General features: G+C 45.9%; 1 protein-coding gene and 1 long non-coding RNA gene across 4 annotated transcripts in view; both read right to left on the bottom strand.

Moving 5' to 3' along the window:
* Window positions 1-19,742, bottom strand: part of LOC144485064 (uncharacterized) — a 213,841-nt gene that overhangs the window by 35,831 nt on the left and 158,268 nt on the right. The window lies entirely within an intron of this gene.
* Window positions 37-19,682, bottom strand: LOC144485069 (uncharacterized). 3 transcript variants are annotated; one of them, XR_013496139.1, is made up of 3 exons: window positions 19,517-19,682; window positions 18,786-18,946; window positions 37-2,655 (listed from the first exon to the last, which is right to left on the bottom strand). It is a non-coding gene; the product is annotated as an uncharacterized LOC144485069 (long non-coding RNA). The 3 variants fall into 3 exon arrangements; XR_013496140.1 differs by having other exon boundaries at window positions 19,453-19,659; XR_013496138.1 differs by lacking the exon at window positions 19,517-19,682 and adding an exon at window positions 19,060-19,434.

Below are 19,742 nucleotides of genomic sequence, written 5' to 3'. Positions count from 1 at the left end.
ATTGCAATCTTTAGAGAAGGCTGATTTATGGTTTAGTTCAATATTATAAATTGATACATGGCCTTATTACCTAAGCTTCAAAAGATCTTTATTCGCATCTACTGTATTTTGGGTGGGCATCAGTATAAAGTACAGAAATTTGGTTCATGCGATGATATTCACAATTTGTTTTCCCCACATAGAATTGTTGATATTTCAAATGCTTTACCTGATTTTGATGGTGAATGCTGAAAATGTAGTGACTTTTGGAAAACTTGTCAGAAATATGTATGATTTCTATCTTTGTATTGTCTGATGCTGTTGTTGTTCTTGTTTTAATGCTGTGCCTCTGTGCTTCGCACTGTATGGCAATAAAGATACATAAATCATCATTGTATTGAATCCTACAATCCCTACAGTGCAGAATGAGGCCATTCAACCCATCAAGCCCTATTCCCGTAACCGTACATATTTACCCAGCTAATCCCCTGACACTAAGAGTCAATTAAGTCACCCCCGCAGACAAGAGGAGAATATGCAAACCCCACACAGTGAACTGGGACTGCAATTGAACCCAGTTCCCTGATGCTGTGAGGCAGCAGTGCTATCCACTGTGCCATCATGCTGCCCTTGAATGGAGGAACATTATTGATGAGCCATGTGGCCAATGTCTGCTCTTATTTCCTGTGTTCTTGTGACTGGAAGAGACGGATCCATGGATACTGAGGGAAATAAGGGTGGAAATTGCAGAGGCAATGGCCAAAAGTTTCCTATCCTTGCTAGTTATACGTGTGGTGCCAGAGGACTGGAGAATTGCAAATGGTAAACACACATCTTCAGAAAAAGCTGTGAAGATAAGCCAACTAAATCCAATCAGTTTCACCTCAGCAACGTGGAATATTCTCCAAATAATAACTGCAGATAAAATTAACACTCACTTGTGCTAATGTGCATGAATTAAGGAAAACACACACATAATTATTAAAGGGGAATCATATTTAACTTGCTCGAAATTTTCATGAGGGTAACAGAAAAGGTTGATGAGGGTAATGTGGTTAATGTGAACATGGACTGGCAAAAAGCATTTTATAAATAAAGGGGCACACAGCAAACTTGTGGTAACATTTGGAGCTGATAGAATAAAAGGGACAGCAGCAAAATGGATAGGAAACTGATTGAGTGACAGGATTCACAGCAGTGAGAAATATTTTTGTTTGGATTAGAGGTCGGTTAAAGTGGGATTCCAGGAGAGTTGGTGTTAGGAATTCTGCTCTTCCTGATACATATATTAGAGACATCGGCAATGCTGTACAGAGCACACATTCAAACTGTGGTAATTACATAATACATGGCAGCATTGTGAACAGTGAGGAGGTAGTGTTGAAGCTCACAGTTTCTTAGACAGCTTGTGGATTGGCCAAACAAGACCAATTTAAAGCAGAGAAGTGTGAAATGATTTATTTCAGTGGGAAGAAAAGGGAGAGACAAGAGAAAATAAATGATACAATTGTAAATGCATGCAGGAACAAGGGACCTGTGGTCAAATGTGACACTAATAATTGCTGTTTAGGTGGCAGGTTGAGAGTGTGGTTACTAAGGCATTTGGGATTGTGAGCTTTATACGTCGGGGCATAGCGAACAAGAGGAAGCAAGTTGTGGGAAACCTGTATGAAACCCTGGTTTGGCCTCAATTGGAGTATTGCACTCTGATCTGGACAGCAGTGTTTAGAAAGGGTGTGAATGCATTAGCGAGGGTGTAATAAATCTCTGGGCGTGAGTCCAGGGATGAGGAAGTTCAGTTACATCGGTAGATTGGAGAATTTGGGTCTTTAGTGAAGAGAAGATTGAGACGAGATTTGATAGAGGTGTTCAGAATTGTGGAGGGAATTGGAAGGAGCTGATAAGGAGAAGTTGTCATGTCCCTGTCTTCCTCTGTCAGGAAGTGTTCCCCAAACTGAATGAACAGGGCATTGTTCCCAGTTACACTTCTCCAGCAATGCTAAATATTCTGAGTATTTGTTTTAATGTGAAACATTTATGATAATTATACAAACGCAATAAGTTATTTAGAGTAAAGAAGAAACATTAAAAGTGAAAATACATGTTGACGTCCCTCTGCTGGGCTTTTAGCCTTTCTGGTATGGACCAGTGGTCTGATTAATCCGATGGTGCTTTTCCCAGTCACCTGCGTAACGTGGCTCGAATCCCAGACTTCTAGTTTTTGAACTGCACAACGGAGCATTTAAGAAAGTATTGGGGCTGAATGGCCTCGTCTGTGCTCCAGGTCTCCTTCCACCTGGTGGGCTGATCTGACATCCACTCCAGAGTGGAGTCGCTGCACAGATTGCCTTAAAAATGGTCTCTAAGCTAACGGAGTGACTGTGAATCTCGTCACCACTTCCATCCTGACTAATTTCCTCCACTTCAAACCGTCCAACAATGTCAGAAGGAGTGAGAACTGGAGTAGGAGACTCCATCAATGATTGAGGTCCCATTTTGACCACTCGAGAATCCAGCCTTGCTCACTCCATCTCTGTTCTCCAGCAGCGGTGATGTTCCAGGGTCTGTTCGAGGATCGCCTTGCTCCAAAGCAGCTGACTTTTGATGTCCGTCAGCAAGTTGTTGAGATTTGGCTCCTCTTCACCTCCAACTTCAGACCAATCGGGGCTTCCAGGGCTGCTTGAGCAGAAACAACAATAATTGAGGATTTTGCAGTGTTGTTATATTCGAGCAGATTTCCACCTGGGGCTTTTCATTAAACACCGGCTTTTTCACTTCATTAACAACTGAAGGAATGGCAATGCAATGTATTGGCCCATTTATCCTCACATAGGATTTTGTACATCATGTTGAAGTTGCACAAGACATTGGTAAGGCCACACTCGGAATACCGTGTGCAGTTCTGGTCACCCTATTATAGAAAGAATATTATTAAATTTGAAAGAGTGCAAAAAAGATTTACTCGGATGCTACCGGGACTTGATGGTTTGAGTTATAAGGAGAGGCTGGGACTTTATCCCTGGAGTGTAGGAGGTTTAGGGGTGATCTTATAGAGGTCTATAAAATAATGAGGGCTATAGATCAGCTCGATAGTCAATATCTTTTCTCAAAGATCGGGGAGTTTAAAAGTGGAGGGCATAGGTTTAAGTTGAGAGGGGAGAAACACAAAAGGGTCCAGAGGGGCAATTTTTGCACAGACGGTGGGGAGTGTCTGGAACGAGCTGCCAGAGGTAGTAGTAGAGGTGGTTACAATTTTGCCTTTTAAAAAGCATTTAGATAGTTACATGGGTAAGATTGGTATCGAGGGATATGGGGCAAACACAGGCACCTGGACTAGTTTAATGGCAAAATCTGGGCGGCATGGACGAGTTGGGCCGAAGGGCCTGTTTCCAGCTGTAAATCTCTGTCACTCTATGACTATGACTCTAGTCCCAATAGGAAATGATGCAGGTTGTCACTGTCATTGCTGTAAGTGGGAGGTGGACAATGCTCACTCACAGCATCTGTATTCCATATGAACAGCTGACAGGTCGACCACCAAACCGATGGTAAACATTCTGCCAACATCCAGTGAAACTGGGTAACTATGGTAACGGGTCGGTACATTGACAACACAGGACTCTGTGACAATAGCTTCATCCCTAACAGGGTGATGTCACCAGGATCCACAATTCCCCCAGTTTGCAGATTCCTGTCAGGAAGCAAGGAGCAAAGTGTAAGACACCAGAGAAAAGACAAGAGATCTTTATTTCTATCGAACCAATCATTATCTCAGGAGTTCTCAAATGAATGACTTCTTTAAGAGGTCAGAGAACATCGAATTTTACAGCACAGAAAGAGGCCATTCAGCCGCTCGTGAATGTACTGGCCATCAGCATCTATCTATTCTAATCCCATTTTTCAGCGCATATTCACGCGTACGACCTGGATGAGGGAACCAAACATAACATTTCCACGTTTGCTGACAACACAAAACTGGGTGGAATTGAGAGTTGTGAGGAGGATGCAAGGAGGCTTCAAGGTGATTTGGACAACTTGAGTGAGTGCGCAAACACATGGCATAGAACATAGAACAGTACAGCACAGAACAGGCCCTTCGGCCCACGATGTTGTGCCGAGCTTTATCTGAAACCAAGATCAAGCTATCCCATAAGACCATAAGACCATAAGACATAGGAGCGGAAGTAAGGCCATTCGGCCCATCGAGTCCACTCCACCATTCAATCATGGTTGATTTCAACTCCATTTACCCGCTCTCTCCCCATAGCCCTTAATTCCTCGAGAAATCAAGAATTTATCAATTTCTGTCTTGAAGACGCTCAACGTCTCGGCCTCCACAGCCCTCTGTGGCAATGAATTCCACAGACCCACCACTCTCTGGCTGAAGAAATTTCTCCTCATCTCTGTTCTAAAGTGACTCCCTTTTATTCTAAGGCTGTGCCCCCGCGTCCTAGTCTCCCCTGTTAATGGAAACAACTTCCCTACGTCCATCCTATCTAAGCCGTTCATTATCTTGTAAGTTTCTATCAGATCTCCCCTCAACCTCCTAAACTCCAATGAATATAATCCCACGATCCTCAGACGTTCATCGTATGTCAGGCCTACCATTCCTGGGATCATCCGTGTGAATCTCCGCTGGACCCGCTCCAGTGCCAGTATGTCCTTCCTGAGGTGTGGGGCCCAAAATTGCTCACAGTACTCCAAATGGGGCCTAACAAGTGCTTTATAAAGCCTCAGAAGTACATCCCTGCTTTTGTATTCCAAGCCTCTTGAGATAAATGACAACATTACATTTGCTTTCTTAATTACGGACTCAACCTGCAAGTTTACCTTTAGAGAATCCTGGACTAGGACTCCCAAGTCCCTTTGCACTTTAGCATTATGAATTTTGTCACCGTTTAGAAAATAGTCCACTCCCTATCATCCTGGTGTGCTCCATGTGCCTATCCAATAACCGCTTAAATGTTCCTAAAGTGTCTGACTCCACTATCACTGCAGCAGTCCATTCCACACCCCAACCACTCTCTGCGTAAAGAACCTACCTCGGATATCCTTCCTGTATCTCCCACCATGAACCCTATAGTTATGCCCCCTTGTAATAGTTCCATCCACCCGAGGAAACAGTCTTTGAACGTTCACTCTATCTATCCACTTCATCATTTTATAAACCTCTATTAAGTCTCCCCTCAGCCTCCTCCGCTCCAGAGAGAACAGCCCGAGCTCCCTCAACCTTTCATCATAAGACCTACCCTCCAAACCAGGCAACATCCTGGTAAATCTCCTCTGCACTCTTTCCAGCGCTTCCACATCCTTCTTATAGTGAGGTGACCAGAACTGCACACAATATTCCAAATGTGGTCTCACCAAGGTCCTGTACAGTTGCAGCATAACCCCACGGCTCTTAAACTCCAACCCCCTGTTAATAAAAGCTAACACACTATAGGCCTTCTTCACAGCTCTATCCACTTGAGTGGCAACCTTTAGAGATCTGTGGATATGAACCCCAAGATCTCTCTGTTCCTCCACAGTCTTCAGAACCCTACCTTTGACCCTGTAATCCACATTTAAATTAGTCCTACCAAAATGAATCACCTCACATTTATCAGGGTTAAACTCCATTTGCCATTTTTCAGCCCAGCTTTGCATCCTATCTATGTCTCTTTGCAGCCTACAACAGCCCTCCACCTCATCCACTACTCCACCAATCTTGGTGTCATCAGCAAATTCACTGATCCACCCTTCAGCCCCCTCCTCTAAGTCATTAATAAAAATCACAAAGAGCAGAGGACCAAGCACTGATCCCTGCGGCACTCCGCTAGCAACCTGCCTCCAATCCGAAAATTTTCCATCCACCACCACCCGGCAGATGCAGCACAACGTGGTTAAATGTGAAGTTATACACTTTGGTGTGAAAAACAGAAAGGAAAGGATCAGATGAGATCTGATTAAAACATATAAAATTCTAACAGGGCTGGACAGACTACATGCAAAAAGGATGTTTTCCGTGGTTGGGGAACCCGCAACATTTACCAAGAAGTGGAAAGCGGAAGATCACCTCCAGTGATAAACAGGAGTTTGAGCATCCAGTCGAGGCGGCTGAGGGACTTCACTGGTGCATTCTGGGAGAAGTCGGACCAGCAACATTTACCAAGAAGTGGGAAGCTGAAGATCTGGTGTCAAGGAACGGTAAACCCGAAACACTACATTAGTGTTTCCCTCGCTCCCTCCTCGAATCAAAAAAAAGGCCACCGTGGGAAGGTAAAAGTGAAGGTAAGAGTTTTATAAATTTTCTCAAATAATTTAATTGGTGCTCGAAATGTCGGTTGGTGGGGTTAAGTGTTGCACTTGTGGGATGTGGGAGATCCGGGGCTTCCAGCATCTCGGACAACTATGTCTGCAGGAAGTGCACCCAATTGCAGCTCCTTTCAGACCGCATGGATAGGTTGGAGCAGCAGTTGGATGCTCTTAGGAGCAGGAAGGAGGCGGAAAGCATCATAGATAGGAGCTTTAGAGACGTGGTCACACCCAAGGTGCAGGCAGATGGATGGGTGACCGCCAGAAGGGGCAGGCAGTCAGTGCAGGAATCCCCTGTGGTCATCCCCCTCGCTGACAAGTATACCGTTGTGGATACTGTTGGGGGAGATGGGCTATCACGGAATAACAGCAGCAGCAGCCAAAGCAGTGGCACCATGGCTGTTGTTAAGCAGGGAGGGACAAAGAGCACTAGAACAATAGCTATAGGGGATTCTATAGTTAGGGGTGTAGATAGGCGTTTCTGTGGACGTGAAAGAGACTCCAGGATGGTATGTTGCCTCCCTGGTGCCAGGGTCCAGGATGTCACTGAACAGACAGAAAGCATTCTGAAGGGAGAGGGTGAACAGCCAGAGGTCGTGATACATATTGGTACTAACGACATAGGTAAGAGGAGTGATGAGGTCCTGCAGCAGCAGTTTAGGGAGTTAGGTAGAAAGTTAAAAAGCAGGATCTCTAGGGTTGTAATCACAGGATTACTCCCTGTGCCACATGCCAGTGAGGCTAGGAATAGAAAGATAGTGCAGCTCAACATGTGGCTAAACAGCTGGTGCAGGAGGGAGGGTTTCAGATATCTGGACGATTGGAGTCTCTTTCGGGGCAGATGGGACCTGTACAAGAAGGACGGGTTGCATCTAAACTGGGAGGGCACAAATATTCTGGCCGGGAGGTTTGCTAATGTCACATGGAAGGATTTAAACTCGTTTAGCAGGGGGGTGGGAACCAAAGCAAAGGTGAATTAGCTGAAGGAGAACCGGAGAGTCGGGCCAGTAAGACCCAGAGAAACAGCAGGCAGGGTGGCGTTTATAATCAAAGAGGATCTGGTGGACTGAAGTGCATCTGTTTCAATGCGAGAAGTGTTACAGGTAAGGCAGATGAACTTAGAGCTTGGATTAGTACGAGGAAATACGATGTTGTTGCCATTACAGAGACTTGGTTAAGGGAAGGACAGGATTGGCAGCTTAACATTCCAGGATACAGATGTTTCAGGCGGGATAGAGGGGGATGTAAAAGGGGTGGGGGAGTTGCACTACTGGTTAAGGAGAATATGATGTGGAGATGCCGGCATTGGACTGGGATAAACACAGTAAGAAGTCTCACAACACCAGGTTAAAGTCAAACAGGTTTGTTTGGTAGCACAAGCCACTAGGTTCGGAGCGCTGCCCCTTCATTAAGGAGAATCCCAAGGCATTTTATACATATGTTAGGAACAAGAGGGTTGTCAGAGAAAGAGTCGGACCTCTCAAGAACAAAGGAAGGGAATTATGCTTAGAACCCAAGGAAGTAGGTGAGATCCTAAATGAATACTTTGCATCAGTATTCACAAAGAAGACGGACACGTTGATTGGGAGTGTCTCAGAGGGATCTGTAGACCCGTTAGAACAAATCGCAATTACAAGGGAGGAAGTGTGAGGTGTTTTAGGAAGCATAAAGGTAGACAAATCCCCAGGGCCAGATGGCATCTCTCCGAGATTAGTGAGAGAGACAAGAGATGAAATTGTTGGGCCTCTAACAGAAATCTTTGTTTCTTCATTGGACACAGGTGAGGTCCCAGAGGATTGGAGGATAGCAAATGTGGTCCTGTTATTTAAGAAGGGTCGCAAGGATAACCGGGGTAATTATAGGCCAGTGAGCTTGACATCCGTGGTAGGGAAATTGTTGGAGAAGATTCTTAGAGGTAGAATCTATACACATTTAGAACTGAATAGTCTCATTAGCGATAGACAACATGGTTTTGTATGAGGGAGGTCATGCCTCACAAATTTGGTTGAGTTTTTTGAGGAGGTGACAAAAATGATAGACAAGGGAAGGGCCGTGGATGTCGTCTACATGGATTTTAGTAAAGCATTTGACAAGGTCCCTCATGGCAGACTGGTGCAAAAGATTAAATCTCACGGGATCAAAGGTGAACTAGCGAGATGGGTACAGAACTGACTTGGCCATAGAAGACAGAGGGTAGCAGTGGAGGGGTCTTTTTCTGATTGGAGGTTTGTGACTAGTGGTGTTGCGCAGGGCTCTGTCCTGGGACCTCTGCTGTTTGTGATATATATAAATGATTTGGAAGATGTAGCTGGTCTGATCAGTAAGTTTGCGGACTACACAAAGACTGCTGGAGTTGCGGATAGTGATGAACATTGTCAGAGAATACAGCAGGATATAGATAGAACCATAGAAAAATTACAGCTCAGAAACAGGCCTTTTGGCCCTTCTTGTCTGTGCCGAACCATTTTATGCCTAGTCCCACTGACCTGCACTTGGACCATATCCCTCCACACCCCTCTCATCCATGAACCCGTCCAAGTTTTTCTTAAATGCATTTACCACTTTATCCGGCAGCTCATTCCACACTCCCACCACTCTCTGCGTGAAGAAGCCCCCCCTAATATTCCCTTTAAACTTTTCTCCTTTCACCCTTAACCCATGCCCTCTGGTTTTTTTCTCCCCCAGCCTCAGCGGAAAAAGCCTGCTTGCATTCACTCTATCTATACCCATCAAAATCTTATACACCTCTATCAAATCTCCCCTCAATCTTCTACGCTCCAGGGAATAAAGTCCCAACCTATTCAATCTCTCTCTGTAACTCAGCTTCTCAAGTCCCGGCAACATCCTTGTGAACCTTCTCTGCACTCTTTCAATCTTATTTACATCCTTCCTGTAACTGGGAGACCAAAACTGTACACAATACTCCAAATTCGGCCTCACCAATGCCTTATATAACCTTACCATAACACTCCAACTTTTATACTCGATACTCCGATTTATAAAGGCCAATGTACCAAAGGCACTCTTTACGACCCTATCCACCTGTGACGTCACTTTTAGGGAATTATGTACCTGTATTCCCAGATCCCTCTGTTCAACTGCACTCTTCAGAGTCCTACCATTTACCCTGTCCGTTCTACTTTGGTTTGTCCTTCCAATGTGCAATATCTCACACTTGTCTGCGTTAAATTCCATTTGCCATTTCTCAGCCCATTTTTCTAGTTGGTCCAAATCCCTCTGCAAGCTTTGAAAACCTTCCTCACTGTCCACTACACCTCCAATCTTTGTATCATCAGCAAACTTGCTGATCCAATTTACCACATTATCATCCAGATCATTGATATAGATGACAAACAACAATGGACCCAACACCGATCCCTGCGGCACACCACTAGTCACAGGCCTCCACTCGGAGAAGCAATCCTCCACAACCACTCTCTGGCTTCTTCCATTGAGCCAGTGTCTAATCCAATTTACTACCTCCCCATGTATACCTAGCAACTGAACCTTCCTAACTAACCTCCCATGAGGGACCTTGTCAAAGGCCTTGCTGAAATCCAGGTCGACAACATCCACCGCCTTCCCTTCATCCACTTTCCTGGTAACCTCCTCGAAAAACTCTAATAGATTGGTCAAACATGACTTACCACGCACAAAGCCATGTTGACTCTCCCTAATAAGTCCCTGTCTATCCAAATATTTGTCGATCCTATCCCTTATCACACCTTCCAATAACTTGCCCACCACCGACGTCAAACTTACTGGCCGATAATTTCCCAGATTTCTTTTGGAACCTTTTTTAAACAACGGAACAACATGAGCCACCCTCCAATCATCCGGCACCTCCCCGGTGAATACTGACATTTTAAATATGTCTGCCAGGGCCCCTGCAAGTTCAACACTAGCTTCCCTCAAGGTCCGTGGGAATACCCTGTCCGGTCCTGGGGATTTATCCACTCTGATTTGCCTCAAGACAGCGAGCACCTCCTCTCCTCTAATCTGTAAAGGTTCCAAAGAACAAAGAACAATACAGCACAGGAACAGGCCCTTCGGCCCCCCAAGCCCGCGCCGCTCCCCGGTCCAGGATTGAATCCTGAATCCAGGATCCCCGCCCATTTTTCCAGCCTATCTACATACCAATATCCTATCCACCGAGCTGTCCCTCACAGCTACGATGCTTTGTTCATTACAACCTATTAACTTACCCCCACCCCCCCATTCCAGACCATGTGATCTCCAGGGAGAGGCGAAAACCCAGAGTGAAAAACCCCAGGGCCAATATGGGGAAAAAAAAATCTGGGAAATTCCTCTCCGACCCCCTGAGGCGATCGAAACGAGTCCTGGAGATCACAATGGCCCCGATCGGAAAATGCTTCCCAACCCTAGTCATTTCCACTTCCACGAACACCATATGAATCCCCTGCCCCCGAGACAGGTTCCCAACTATCCGCAGTCTCACTCTGTACTGGCACCAGCAAGATGATCGTAGAATGAAGCCTTGAAACGAGAAATCAGGAACAATTAGCCCGCGCCGCTCCCTGGTCCAAACTAGATCACTCTTTTGTATCCCTCCATTCCCACTCCGTTCATATAGCTGTCTAGATAAGTCTTAAACGTTCCCAGTGTGTCCGCCTCCACCACCTTGCCCGGCAACACATTCCAGGCCCCCACGACCCTCTGTGTGAAATATGTCCTTCTGATATCTGTGTTAAACCTCCCCCCCTTCACCTTGAACCTATGACCCCTCGTGAACGTCACCACCGACCCGGGGAAAAGCTTCCCACCGTTCACCCTATCTATGCCTTTCATAATTTTATACACCTCTATTAAGTCTCCCCTCATCCTCCGTCTTTCCAAGGAGAACAACCCCAGTTTCCCCAATCTCTCCTCATAACCAAGCCCCTCCATACCAGGCAACATCCTGGTAAACCTCCTCTGTACTCTCTCCAAAGCCTCCACGTCCTTCTGGTAGTGTGGCGACCAGAACTGGACGCAGTATTCCAAATGCGGCCGAACCAACGTTCTATACATCTGCAACATCAGACCCCAACTTTTATACTCTATGCCCCGTCCTATAAAGGCAAGCATGCCATATGCCTTCTTCACCACCTTCTCCACCTGTGACGTCACCTTCAAAGATCTGTGGACTTGCACACCCAGGTCCCTCTGCGTCTCTACACCCTTTATGGTTCTTCCATTTATCGTGTAGCTCCTCCCTACATTATTCCCACCAAAATGCATCACTTCGCATTTATCAGGATTGAACTCCATCTGCCATTTCCTTGCCCAAATTTCCAGCCTATCTATATCCTTCTTCCAGCCTATCTATATCCTTCATGGCCATGGCCTCCCTACCAGTTTGCCCTATTTCCGTAGACTCCATGCCCGTTTCCTCAGTAAATACGGATGCAAAAAAACCATTTAGTATCTCCCCCATCACTTTTGGTTCCATACACAGTCTACCACTCTGGTCTTCAAGAGGACCAATTTTATCCCTCACTATCCTTTTGCTCCTAACATACCTATAGAAGCTCTTTGGATTTTCCTTCACTCTGTCTGCCAAAGCAACCTCATGTCTTCTTTTAGCCCTCCTGATTTCCCTCTTAAGTAGCTTCTTGCACTTTTTATACTCCTCGAGCATCTGATGTGTTCCTTGCTGCCTGTACATTTCATACAACTCTCTCTTCCTCTTAATCAGTGTGACAATCTCCCTCGAGAACCAAGGTTCCTTATTCCTATTTACTTTGCCTTTCATCCTGACAGGAACATACAAACTCTGCACTCTCAAAATTTCTCCTTTGAAGGCCTCCCACTTTCCATTTACATCCTTACCAGAGAACAGCCTGTGCCAATCCACACTTCCCAGATCCCGTCTCATTTCATCAAATTTGGCCTTTTTCCAGTTCAGAACTTCAACCCGAGGACCAGATCTATCCTTATCCATGATCAGGTTGAAACTAATGGCATTATGATCACTGGATCCAAAGTGTTCCCTCACACTCACATCCATCACCTGCCCTAACTCATTTCCCAATAGGAGATCCAATATCGCATCCTCTCTAGTTGGCACCTCTATATACTGATGTAGAAAATTCTCCTGAACACATTTTACAAACTCTACCCCGTTTAAACCTTTAACAGTATGCGAGTCCCAATCTATATGTGGAAAATTAAAATCCCCCACTATCACAACTTTGTGTTTCTTGCAGTTGTCAGCTATCTCTCCGCTGATTTGCTCCTCCAATTCTCGCTGACTATTGGGTGGTCTATAATACAAGCCCATTAATGTGGTCATACCTTTCCTGTTTCTCAGCTCCACCCATAGGGCCTCTGTAGACAAGCTCCCTAATCTATCCTGCCTGAGTACCGCTGTAACATTTTCCCTGACCAACAATGCCACCCCCCCACCTTTTATCCCTCTGCCTCTATCCCGCCTGAAACATTGGAACCCTGGAACATTGAGCTGCCAGTCCTGCCCCTCCTGTAGCCAAGTTTCACTAATGGCTATAATGTCATATTTCCACGTGTCTATCCACGCCTTCAGCTCATCTGCCTTCCCTACAATACTCCTGGCATTGAAATAGACACACCTCAAAAAATTATTTCCACCACACTCTACCCTTCCATTTGTGATTTTGCTTGAACTAACCTGTCTTTTTACCCCTGCTCCACTATCTGCTCTGGCACTCTGGTTCCCACCCCCCTGCAAATCTAGTTTAAACGCTCCCCAATAACACTAGCAAATCTCCCTGCAAGTATATTGGTCCCCTTGTAGTTTAGGTGTAACCCGTCTCTCTTGTACAGGTCCCACCTGCCCCAGAAGAGGTCCCAATGATCCAAGAACTGGAAACCCTGCCCCCTGCACCAGTTCCTGAGCCACGTGTTCATCCGCCCAAGCATCCCACTCCTGCCCTCACTGGCATGTTCCTCAGGCAGCAATCCTGAGACTACCACCCTCGGGGTCCTGCTGGAAAATTGGACGGAGAAATGGCAGATGGAATTTAATCCAGATAAATGAGAAGTGATGCATTTTGGTAGATCTAATGCAGTGGGGAGCTATACAATAAATGGCAGACCCATCAGGAGCAGAGGGATCTGGGTGTGCAAGTCCACAGATCCTTAAAGGTGGCAGCACAGGTGGAAAAGGTGGTGAAGAAGGCATATGGCATGCTTGCCTTTATTGGACGGGGCATAGAGTATAAAAGTTGGCATATGATGTTGCAGTTATATAGAACGTTGGTTAGGCCACATTTGGAATACTGCGTCCAGTTCTGGTCGCCACACTACCAGAAGGACGTGGAGGCTTTGTAGAGAGTGCAGAAAAGGTTTACCAGGACGTTGCCTGGTATGGAGGGTATTAGATATGAGGTGAGATTGAGTAAACTAGGGTTGTTCTCCCTGGAAAGACGGAGGTTGAGGGGCGACCTAATAGAGGTTTATAAAATTATGAAGGGCATAGATAGGGTGAACAGTTGGAAGCTTTTTCCCAGGTTAGAAATGACAAACACAAGGGGTCACAAGTTTCAAGGGGGGCAAGGTTCAATACAGATATGCGGGGGACGTATTTTACACAGAGGGTGGTGGGGGCCTGGAATGCACTGCCAAGCAAGGTGGTTGAGGCAGACACGCTAGGATCATTTAAAACTTATCTAGATAGCCACATGAACATGGATATTCTCCTCATACTCACCTGATGAACAAAGTACAGCACAGCAACAGACCCTTCGGCCCTCCAAGCCTGCCCCGATCATGTGTTCCTAACTAGACCATCCATTTGTATCCCTCTATTTCCAGTCTGTTCATAGAAATATGATGTGGAGATGCCGGCGTTGGACTGGGGTAAACACAGTAAGAAGTTTAACAACACCAGGTTAAAGTCCAACAGGTTTATTTGGTAGCAAAAGCCACACATTTTGCTACCAAATAAACCTGTTGGACTTTAACCTGGTGTTGTTAAACTTCTTACCATAGAAATATGAACAGACTGGGAATAGAGGGATACAAATGGATGGTCTAGTTCGGAACACATGATCGGGGCAGGCTTGGAGGGCCGAAGGGCCTGTTGCTGTGCTGTATTGTTCTTTGTTCATCAGGTGAGTATGAGGAGAATATCGCAGCTGTACTCCGGGAGGTCACCTCAGAGGGCTCATACAGCGAGGCAATATGGGTAGAGCTCAGGAATAGGAAAGGTGTAGTCATAATGTTGGGGGTTTACTGTTGGCCACCCAACGCCAGCGGGAGATAGAGGAACAGATATGTCGGCAGATTTTGGCAAGGTATAAAAGTAACAGGGTTGTTGTGGTGGGAGATTTTAACTTCCCCTATATTGATTAGGACTCACTTAATGCTAGGGGCGTGGATGGGGCAGTTTGTGAGGAGCATCCAGGAGGGCTTCTTGAAACAATATGTCGATAGTCCAACTAGGGAAGGGGCCATACTGGACCTGGTATTGAGGAATGAGCCAAGCCAGGTGGTCGATGTTTCAGTCGGGGAGCAGTTCGGGAACAGTGACCACAATCCAGTAAGCTTTAAGGTACTGGTGGATAAAGATAAGTGTAGTCCTCAAGTTAAGGTGCTAAATTGGGGGAAGACTAATTACAACAATATTAGGCAGGAACAGAAGAATGTAGATTGGGGGAAGATGTTTGAGGGCAAATCAACATCTGGCATGCGGGAGGCTTTCAAATGTAAGTTGGTAGGGATTCAGGACCAGCACATTCCTGTAAGGATGAAGGATAAGTATGGCAAGTTTTGGGAACCTTGGATAACGAGAGATATTGTGAGCCTAGTCAAAGAGAAAAAGGAAGCATTTGTCAAAGCTAGGAGGCCGGGAACACACGAAGCAAGTGTAGAATACTAGGAAAGTAGAAAGAAACTTAAGCAAGGAGTAAGGAGGGCTAAAAGGGGTCACGAAAAAGCATTGGCCAGCAGGATTAAGGAAAATCCCAAGGCTTTTTATACATATGTCAAGAGCAAGAGGGTAGCCAGGGAGAGGGTGGGCCCACTCAAGGACAAGGGAGGGAATCTATGCGTGGAACCAGTGCAAATGGGTGAGATATTAAATGAGTACTTTGCATCAGTATTCACCAAAGATAAGGACTTGGTGGGTGATGAGTCTGGGAAAGGATGTGTAGATAGTTTGAGCCATGTTGATATCAAAAAGGAGGAGGTATTGAGGTTCTTGAGAAACATTAAGGTAGACAAGTCCCTCAAAATACTGAGAGAGGCAAGGGAGGAAATTGCTGGGGACTTGAGGGAAATCTTTGTATCCTCACTGGCAACAGGGGACGTCATGATGTGGAGATGCCGGTGTTGGACTGAGGTAAACACAGTCAGAGTTTTAACAACACCAGGTTAAAGTCCAACAGGTTTATCTGGTAGCAAATGGCATTTGCTACCAAATAAACCTGTTGGACTTTAACCTGGTGTTGTTAAAACTCTTACAGGGGAGGTCCCAGAGGATTGGAGAATAGCCAATGTTGTTCCTTTATTTAAGAAGGATAGCAAGCAGGGAGGTTGTGTCTCACGAACTTGATTGAGTTTTTGGAGGAAGTAACAAAGATGATTGATCAGGGTAGGGCAGTGGATGTTGTATACTTGGACTTCAGTAAGGCCTTTGACAAGGTCCCTCATGGCAGACTCGTGCAGAAGGTGAAGTTGCATGGGATCAGATGTGAGCTGGCTACGTGGATACAAAACTGGCTTGGTCACAGAAAACAGAGGGTAGCAGTGGAACGGTGTGTTTCTGAATGGAGGGCTGTGACAAGTGGCGTTCCTCAGGGATCAGTGCTGGAATCTTTGCTGTTTGTAATATATATAAATGATTTGGAGGAAAATGTAACTGGCTTGATTAGTAAGTTTGCAGACGACACAAAGGTTGATGGATTTGCAGATAGCGGTGAGGACCATCAGAGGATACAGCAGGATGTAGATCAGTTGGAGACTTGGGCAGAGAGATGGCACATGGAGTTTAATCCGGACAAATGTGAGGTAATGCATTTTGGAAGGTCTAATACAGATAGGAAATATACAGTAAATGGCAGAACACTTAAGAGTATTGATAGGCAAAAAGATCTGGGTGTACAGGTATACAGGTCACTGAAAGTGGCAATGCAGGTGGAGAAGGTAGTCAAGAAGGCATACGGCATGCTTGCCTTCATCGGCCGGGGCATTGAGTTTAAAAGTTGGCAAGTCATGTTGCAGCTTTATCGAACCTTAGTTAGGACGCACTTGGAACATAGTGTTCAATTCTGGTCGCCACACAACCAGAAGGATGTAGAGGCTTTGGAGAAGGTACAGAAAAGATTTACCAGGATGTTGGCTGGTATGGAGGGCATTAACTATGAAGAGAGGTTGGAGAAACTTGGTTTGTTCTCACTGGAACGACGGAGGATGAGGGGCCACCTGATAGACATCTACAAGATTATGAGAGGCATGGACAGAGTGGATAGTCAGAAGCTTTTTCCCAGGGTGGAAGAGTCAATTACTAGGAGGCACAGGTTGAAGATGCCAGGGGCAAGGTTTAAAGAAGATGTATGAGGCAGATTTTTTACACAGAGAGTAGTGGGTGCCTGGAACTCGTTGCCAGGGGAGGTAGTGGAAGTGGATACGGCAGTGAGTTTTAAGGGGCGTCTTGACAAATACATGAATAGGATGGGAATAGAGGGATATGGTCCCCGGAAGGGTAGAGGGTTTTAGTTCAGTCAGGCAGCATGGTCGGTGCAGGCTTGGAGGGCTGAAGGGCCTGTTCCTGTGCTGTAATGTTCCTTGTTCTTTGAATGTAAAACAATGGGGCTCAGTCTTAGGATACGGGGTACACCATTTAGGAATGAGATGAGGGGAAATTTCTTCACTCAGAGGAGGTGAACCTATGGAATTCTCGACCAAAGAAGCTGTGAAGACCAAGTCACTGCATAGGTTCAAGAAGGAGAGAGAGATTCTTTTTAGATTTTAATGGCATCAAGGGGTATTGGGAAAAACAGAATATGGAATTGAGATAGAGGATCAGCCATGATCACATTGAATGATGGAACAGACACGAAGGGTTGAATGGCCGACTCCTGTTCCGAGTTTCTATGTTTTCAAGTTCTGATGAAAGGTCACAAACCTGAAAAACTAACTCTGTTTCTCTCTCTAAACAGATGCTGCCCAATCTGCTGAGCTTTCTTTTCTGCATTTATTGCAGATTTCCAGTGTCTGAACAGAACCCAGCCAGAGACAGCACCTTCAGGAGAGAGAGAGAGGAACCAGTGAGTGTCGAACTGAACCCAGCCAGAGTCACTACTTTCAAGGGATAGAGAGGTAACTAATCTAAACCGTGTATTCAAAAACAGAGGTAGAGAGGAAAGAGGGAACCAATGACCAGTCAGCCGAACGTCAGTCGTAGGGCAGCTGCTCAAGCCCATTACCAAGCGTTTGGAAAGCAGTATTATGATCAGATAAAGTCAGCATGGATTTACAAAAGGGAAATCATGCTTGACAAAACTACTGAAGTTCTTCGAGGATGTAACTAGTAGAGTTGACCAGGAAGAACCGGTGGATGTTGTTTATTTAGAATTTCAGAATACTTTCGACAGGGTCGCTCATAATGTTTTTAATTGGTAAAGGTTAAAGTTTGTTTATTAGTGTCACAAGTAGGTTTACACTAACACTGCAATGAAGTTATTGTGAAAATCCCCTCGTCGCCATACTCCGGCGGCTGTTCAGGTAGACTGAGGGAGAATTTAGCATGACCAATTCACCGAACCAGCGCGCCTTTCAGACTGCGGGAGGAACTGGAGTACCCAGAGGAAACACACACAGACACGGAGGGAACGTGCAGACTCCACACAGATAGTGACTCACAACAAAGATATATACCAGTGATGAACAAGGATTCTGAAAGGGAATAAATCAACCATGGTTAACCGAGAAAGTTAAGATTGCATTAAACTGAAAGAAGAACATAGGATGTTTCATATATTCGTGATAAGACAGAGCATTGGGGAAGTTCCTAAAACCAACAAATGATGACCAAAAAAATACTAATGTGGGAGAAGATGAACGACAAACGTAAATGAACAAGTAACATAAAAAGAATCAGAAAGAGTTTCTTTAAATATATAACAAGAGAGAGGCTAAAGTGAACATAAGCTCCTGAGAGATCGAGACTGGGAATTAAAAGTGGGGAACCATAAAGTGGCAGAGGAGTGAAATAAATAGTCTGTGTCAGGACGGCCGAGTAGTCGAAGCTGCTGTGTTCAGGTCACAGACTCCTCTCGAGGCCTGGTTTCAAATTCCAGTCCTGACATTGATTAAGGGTGGCAGTGGCAGGAAATCATTGCAGGTGATATTTTGCATATAGCCAGAAAGAAAAGATCAGAACAGGGTAAATGCAGTCTTACCCAGCTAAACTATCCCTCCTTATCCTTCTCAACCTGTCCACACCTTTGACATGGTTGACTGCACTATCCTGCTCCAATACCTTCACACTGTCAGGTCAGTGTGTACAGCAGATGAAGATGTTAATGTACCTGACATCCTGGGAAAACTAATGATGAATGAAGGGCTGGGCCTCAGTAAACAAGTGTAGAGAAGGCTGGAGTTCTCAATCATCTGCACCTCAAGCGGCAGCTCCTCCATCTCAATGTGTGTGGTGAGATCAGGCCATTCTGCTCAGTCAGGAACACCCAGACTGACGATAAGAGAGAGAGAGGCGTTAATTAGAACCAAACAAGAAGGGAGATTCAGTCAGAGGAACCAAGCCCCACCCCCAAAACAGAGCACAGGATGATTCCAGGATCTAACCGTGGCCTCTGCAAAGTGAGTTGCTCTAACCCGGAATGGCACTGAGCCCCACACATAGAGCACAGGAAGATCCCAGTCTCTGTGCTGATTGGCCTGACTCCAGGGAGTTTGCAGTGCCGCCACTGCTGAGACTGGGGAACTGCAGCGTGACATGTTTACACAGGAAGCTGCCATTGGAAACCCTGAGCTGCTGATTTATGGAATCCTACAGCGTAGAAGGCGGTCATTCGGCCCATCGAGTCTGCACCAACCACAATCTCACCCAGGTCCTATCTCCATAACCCCATGCATTTACCCGAGCTGGTCTCCCAGACACTCAGGGGCAATTTGGCACGGCCAATCCACCGAACCCACACATCTTTGAACTGTGGGAGGAAACCGGAGGAAACCCACGGGGAGAACGTGCAGACTCCGCATAGTCAGTGACCCAAACCGTAATCGAACTAGGGTCCCTAACCACGGTGCCGCCCTATTCACAGCCGGGCAGGACGGGATTCCCGCTGCCGAAACCCTGCCCCCATCCGGAGCTCCGCCGCGGGCTCAGGATCCGGGCCCGGGGACTGAAGCCACTGGCGGGACATTTGCTGCCGCTCCGCGCGGTGTCTGATGGGCCTGTGACCGGCAGCTGGGAAAACCAATCGGAAATTGACGCATCGCGGTTCTCCAATGGCCGCTCTGCGCCG

This window comes from Mustelus asterias, unplaced genomic scaffold (assembly GCF_964213995.1).
Source record: "Mustelus asterias unplaced genomic scaffold, sMusAst1.hap1.1 HAP1_SCAFFOLD_152, whole genome shotgun sequence".
In the NCBI taxonomy this organism is placed as follows: domain Eukaryota; kingdom Metazoa; phylum Chordata; class Chondrichthyes; order Carcharhiniformes; family Triakidae; genus Mustelus; species Mustelus asterias.
This window is presented reverse-complemented; position numbering and strand designations above follow the sequence as displayed.